Raw genomic sequence first — 7,151 nt, forward strand, 5'->3', positions numbered from 1 at the left:
TTTTTGTTGTAGAAGTTATTATTATCATCTAATAGACGATCTCTGTATCTATAAAATGTTTCATATAAAATTTTCAATTATTTCTATATAGAGGCAAAATATAGCAATATGGTCATGACAGTATCGCTTTTAAACTTTAATATAATACAATATTCATTTTGGAATCATTTTTATTCGAAACATGTCCAAAATAACGGAGATCTGCATATCTATTGCTATTACTTGTGAATTGATTTTTACTCACTTGTATTTAGTTATGTATATAATATATGATTTAGAACATGATATTTGGTATTTAATAAGAAAAATGCATTTAATTTCTTGATCAGATTTTTGAGAAGCTATAAATATTAAAACCAATGTAATTACGAAATTTCTTTAGTATATTGTTATTCGATTTTCATGGCTATTCATTTAGTATATGGCAATGGCTACTATAAAAATTGTTATATTAACATTTGGATAGCATTAGATGCATTAGTAACATTTATAAACATATACATTTCAAAAATTTTTTATTAATATCTTAAACTAATAAATATCTGAAACTAAAATTTTAAATTTAAAATCCATCCTGTCTTCTCTATCATCAAATTTCTTGTCGATTGCAATCTTTCAAAATAGCCAGAAGTTTTAATAATTAAGAAAGAAAAAAAAAAGCTTTATAGAAAATAATAAAAGTTTACAATAAAGTATTTTAAGGCACTTGTAAATAATTTAATATCTTTTTGTCTTTAATTCTTTAATAAGATTAAATAAATACATAATAGTATTTATTTAATTTTCTTTTTTTGTTCTTTAAAGCTCTCTATGACGTATTTCTATGAAGCTCTCCTCCTCATTGGAAATATCTTGAAGTTTTATCGAGGAAGTATTTCATGAAATTTCTTCCAGACATATAATGATTGCCGCAGGCAGTTTCAATGCTATCTTCAAGGGTGTCATGAATTAGTTACATTTTATCAGATATCGAAGCGAAAATTTTATGTTCGAAAGAAAGAAAAAAGCAGAAAAGAATTAAGAGAAAAAAATATCATTGCATGTAATTGCAAATGTTTAGAAATTCATTTTAAATGATGTTTTTTATTCTCTTTAAAATTCGATGGCAAATATATTCATATGAAAAATATATTAGATATAGAATTATAATTATACAACTTTAACTGTGTTTATTAATATTTGAATTTATGTTTAATATAAATAAAAGATAACTTTTATAATTTACAATTAAAATTTATAAAAAACTATTGTTAACTAACTAAAGTTGAATTTAAATGGAAAAATATTTATGATTTCAAATAATAAAACATATCTTTATACATTTATTCATTATTATCAAAGTTACTATATGAATATAATATCACATAGTGGAAATAATAGATTTTTATATATTATTTTTTTATTGTACATAGATATGTTATTTTTTTATTATACATTATTTTAGTCGATATATATCGAACTGATATGATGTATATATATGGTATATAATAGATTCCATTTTAATCGGATATTATGTGATCAAACACCTAACTAATTAATTCAATATTATTTATAAAATTATACACAAAGATATATATATATAATATTATGATAATATCATATGTTAAGACGAGAAAATGAAAACTCTAAAAAAAATCACATAGAAAATTTATTATAACTATTATCTACCTAAAACACAAAATAAAATAATGAATTATAACGTTCGAAAAATAAAAGAACAGATTGAATACAGCAAAATTTCTATACGCATATAAAGATTTCATTTTATATTTTGAAAGAATACATTTGTACATTATTTCCGATTCACTGAATCATAAACTATCAAAACATATATAATTATTATCGAGAAAATCAACGAAACATCTCATGCGCCAATTGCCATCCACGAATATTTCCACGATTTGCATCTCGAAAGATGACCAATTCTCACGTTACCGCAGCTGTTCCGCAAACACTCTGTTTATTCCCGCGTGTAATTTCCGGGGGCCGGTGACTCGTTAATTTCTCAGTGTCTCGTTCGCGGTCATTCCTATCCGTTCTCTAACCCCTGGACCCCTCTATATCTTCTTCAACCCCGAACACGTCCAAGCATCTCCGCCTCGCACGGACCTAAGAGCGATCTCTTCTATACATATTCATGAGGTAATAAGCCCGTGATCTTCCCGTGGAATGGGACAACAAGGGAAGAATGGAAAGTAGGCAGTCGGTAGATGTCATCGGCCTTTGTCTCGTCGCTTTCGAATTCTTCTTCGTCAACCCCTTTCGTCAAATGTTCCTCTCGTAACCACTAACTTTCTCCTTCTGTGTATCATCGTTACCAATAACGATACCCTTAACGGCAAGTTACAGTGAGAACCGCAAGATCGAGACTTATTCCTCTCCTGCTCTCAAAGCGTATCCCTACTCCCTCTCTGTTCAAAGTTTCGTGTATCGTCCCCTTCAATAATTTACGATTGTTGACGCTCGAAGAATTGGCTACGAGTATTCCCGATCGAAAGAGGACGTTTTATCCCGATTTTTGCAAATGTATGATCGATCGTCGACCGCGTTTGAGAATTCCATCAAGGAGTAACGAGAAAGAGAGAGAGAGAGAGAGAGAGAGATGGCCTTATCCCAGGCTTCCCTCTCTAAGTCTCGATCCATTATCCGAAGGATGTACGAATATAAAAGTGAAGTTTCTTGCTCTTTCTTTCTTGCTCGCGGAGCGAGATCGGTTTAATCAGAAGAAAAAGAATCGAGGGAAGGATATCCCGATAATCGGTGTTGAAAGAGAGCATTTTCTATCTTGGCTGTTAGATCACGTCCGCGACATTATTTCTTCTTTCCTTTCTCGTATTCCTTCAAATCTCCATTTTCCTTGCTCCTCCGGGAGCCGGAGAAGGTAGTTCCTCTGTCGCCTCGATAGACAGAAAATATCATATTACTTTGCAGATCGCTCGGTTCGACGCGAAATAAACCTTGGCGTGCTGCGGTAAGTCGGAAAAGGAGGTGAAGGCCCCTTATTATGCATGAGACAGCCGTCAAATCGTTTCGTGAGCGACGACCGCGAACCGGTTTCCGCACCTTTAACGAGATCTCGATGCGATGTGTCACGTAGTTGATAAGCCGGATAGAAATTTTTCTTTCGCGCAAGGGTTTCTCACCATTCGGCTCCCGCGATAAATTATAATCAGCCTGTCGCAATATTTCTTCGTCCGGCGCGGCGTCACTTTGAAATATCGAATGGAGCATTCGATATCGTTAGGAATGTTCCAACCATGAGAGAGATGCTCGGAGAGGTTGTTTTACGTGTCAATGACGTGTCAGCGATACAGCGAGATTTAGAAATAGACGTGTCAATCTTTCAGATGACGAGTCTATAATACGTATTAGAATAAATAAAAAAATGTCGTGTGAACGTAAAAATTTGGAAGTATATGCATTTGCACGAGAAAAATTTTTTTGCAAATATTACGAAAATAAGTAGCTTGTAGAAAAATTTACAATGAAATGTAAATAATTAAGCATTTACTTTTTATACTGAGAGTTATTACTGTGATTATTATAAATAATTGTTAAGATTGAAAATCAATATTTATGTAATAGTTCCTAATTTTAATAAATACTTGTTCTTTTTTTTTTTAATTTTATAAAGTGAAGATAATTTGGAATATCATCATTCCAAATTATCTGCACTTTAATAAAATTATTTATTTATTTTCAAATATTTTATGCTTTTTAATGTTATTCAATTTGAAACAGTTTATTAATTTTCCCATAATTTTAACAAACATTTTCATTTATAGAACGTTCTTTATATTAGGAATTATATCTTTTCCTACATCAAGAAATTTTTCTCTTCTCTCGAAATTACGCATACTTAGTCCCAAAGAAATTCAACCGTAAAAGGAAATATTTCTTATTAAGAAAATTTTATTTCGATAAGAAATTTAAAATGGCGTGGTAAAGGGTGAAGTTCAGTCCGAGAAAAACTTTATTTACTCGAATTTTTACTAAATAAATTTTATTATCTCGAGTAGCGATGATTTAAGGAATCCCGAGTTTTTCACATTTTGTTTGCGGAAGTCATTCGCGGAAGAAGAAATAGCACGGTTCGCTGACGCAACGCGGTACGAGAGTTCGAATTTCGCGCGTCGATCGTTCCGTATTAGCGAAAACGGAAGAGGAAAGTTCTCGCGCAGTGTATTTGCTTCGCAAACGTCATGTTTGTCGGAGGCTTTGCTCGCTCCGTTTTCGTAGCAGTATGCTTCTGGCTCCTCATCGTTCCTCGTCGTCTCTGATCTGCGGTACTCTGAATACTAAAACGTCCGCCATATCTGATCTGAATGCAGAATTCGCTCACTGATGGCGCATCCTCCGCATAGATAGAAATATTCATCCTTCTTGCTATCTTATTAACTGTGTTTGTTTTTTTAGAAAACTATCAAGACTTTTTTTTTTAATTTATCTGGAAATATACGGAGAATTTTTTCTTTTAAATTCTGTGTCGAATTTTGTGTTATTTTAAAGATTCTGAATTGCATATGAAACATCTTATTGTATAAGTAAGAAAAATTGTTTAGAAGTTTGGCGATTTAATTAATGTATTGAGTAATATTTAAAGTTTAAAAGTCTAATACAATTATTTGAAGTTTAGACTACAATAAGATCAATAATTGTTTTCTCAATTATAAAAAGATAGATTGTATATTGAAACAAATTATATACAAGATTATTTCGATATGAGCTATTAAAAAGATTTAATCTGTTGAAAAATTAACTTCGAATGAAACTTCAAAGGAACAGTTATTAATATGAAAAATTTAAATTTAATATAATAAAAAAATGATTTTAAATTGCATATTTTAATATTATTTTTTATTAAGAATTTCATTAGAAATGAGCTTTATATTAATGAATAAAGAATTTAGAAGATTCAAAAGATTATTCGAGAAATTTGATCATTTAAACAAACAATTTATCAAACAATATCATTTACGATTCAAAATCATTTGCATTCTATCATGCTAAAAAGAAATCCAGAGAAACAGTTCTACCCAAGTAACCAATCCCTCTTCGTGTGAAACCAATTCTCGGTGACGACGAGCATCCTGGTGAAATACAATTTGTCAAGATCCCGTAATACATTTCACCGAGTTCTTATATATCTCTGAGAGACAGCTCTCGCATTTTTATCCATAGAGCATTCTTACCACGGATGGAAGGCCGTGTGCATTTTCAATCAGCAGCTTCTCCCTGATACCACTGGGCACAATGGTGGCATCGCTCATGTACGAGATAATATATATCCAGAATCCATTGATAAAACGTATAATGCTATTTGAAGATGTCTTTGTCGTTTCTCTTTATGTATCGTTTCTATTTCTAAACGTAAACGAGCCAGAATTCAAATTTGTAATCGCAAAAATAAAATTTTATTTATATCGAGGATTTGTATATCCATTTAATGGAGGATAAATAGTTATATAATAGTTCTATAACTATACAATTACGAATATAATAGGAGTTTACTGATTTCTCCCATGAATGTGTCTCCTGATGAATTAATATTCTGAATAAATTCGAAATGTTTATAAATTTCTTGGATATAATAATATATTCTATTTTTTTTTGTGTTTTTCGTGACGTAATTATAAAGTATTTCTTTTTTAATAATATTGTAGAGGAATATTAAATATGATTAATTTTTTTTTCTATAAATTTTACTTATTTATATGAAAAATGAATAGGATAATAATAGGGATATATTTTTAAGAAAATAAATTAACAAGTTTTTTTATTTGAAAATGAAAATATTTTGTGAATTAAATTTTATTTAGTTTTATAATTAGAATCTGATTGTAACAATCGTTTATTATTTTAATTTTAGAAGATAAATGAATATAAAATATCAATTTTTCCTATATTTAGCAAATTTTCCTTAAAAAAAAAAAAAAATTTTTTTTCCAATATTTTTATTAACTCTATTATATAGTACTATCTTTTTCCTGTAAAATTTTAATTGGTCGTAGAATTTTTTTTATCGAGATACATTTTTAAAAGTGATAGACAATTTTTACAACCAGATTTAAATTCAACACCCAAAAATACTTTTCATTCTCAATTTACAAACACACTCATATTAAAATTTTTACATTTTTAAAAAAAATAATAGTCGATCTTGGACATGTATTATTTTGTTCCATTTTTCATATAAAAAGATAAAATTTATATAGAAAAATGTTAACCATATTTGTTGTATATTATTTCTTGTATATTATTAGGAAAAAGATATTTTATGTGTAGATGTTTTAAATAAACTACATTAATCTATACAATGAAGATTGTGCTCATATAATCATTTTGTAAAACAAATTAATAAGATATCTTCTAATTATTTTTATACAAAGTTATTTATTTGATTTCTGGTATATTTATCAGAATTTCTTATTCATCAGAAATTCATTGTAACTTAACTTTCTGGCATATAAGTCTAAATTATAGAATTTCAATAAATTCATAAAATATATAAAAAATATATATATATATATATATATATAATTAATCAGTTTCATATTATTTGATTATTTTGACATATTCATCAAAATAATAATTTATCAGAAAACTTTAATTATTGACTATAATTATAATTTCTATTATATTTTGTCTTTATTTTTATTTGTAATAAATGATCATACAATCGGAATGACTTCCAATTCAGAGTAATAAGAGTTTATTTAATCGAGTATTTAAAATTTTATTATTGAAACGAGATTATTCAAATAAATGAAATTTTAATATAACCAGTTTCAAATAAGAAAAGAAATAGAATTTGTTTGTAATATCCGTACTTTTTCTATGAAATGGTCTGCGAGATGACACGAACATGGAATAAAAATAGCTGAGGAAACAATGCATCCTATTTTTTGTCATGACACTACGACTCCTGCTTGAATTTAGATGGCCGCAACGTCATTACGTGGAGGTCCCTTGACAACGTCCACCGATAGGGGAAAAAGAGGAAACTTCTTTACCTATCCCTTGAAGGCAAAAATGCTGAAATCTGGGTGGATTCGATGCTTGTCGAGCTTGTAAGAAGCTTTGAAAAGCAGGAAAGTAGAAAATAGTTTTAAGATGAGATATTCTTCGTGGAATTGCTACTAAATAATTAT

This window comes from Apis laboriosa, unplaced genomic scaffold (genome assembly GCF_014066325.1).
Source record: "Apis laboriosa isolate Shangri-la unplaced genomic scaffold, ASM1406632v1 scaffold49_cov149, whole genome shotgun sequence".
In the NCBI taxonomy this organism is placed as follows: Eukaryota; Metazoa; Arthropoda; class Insecta; order Hymenoptera; family Apidae; genus Apis; species Apis laboriosa.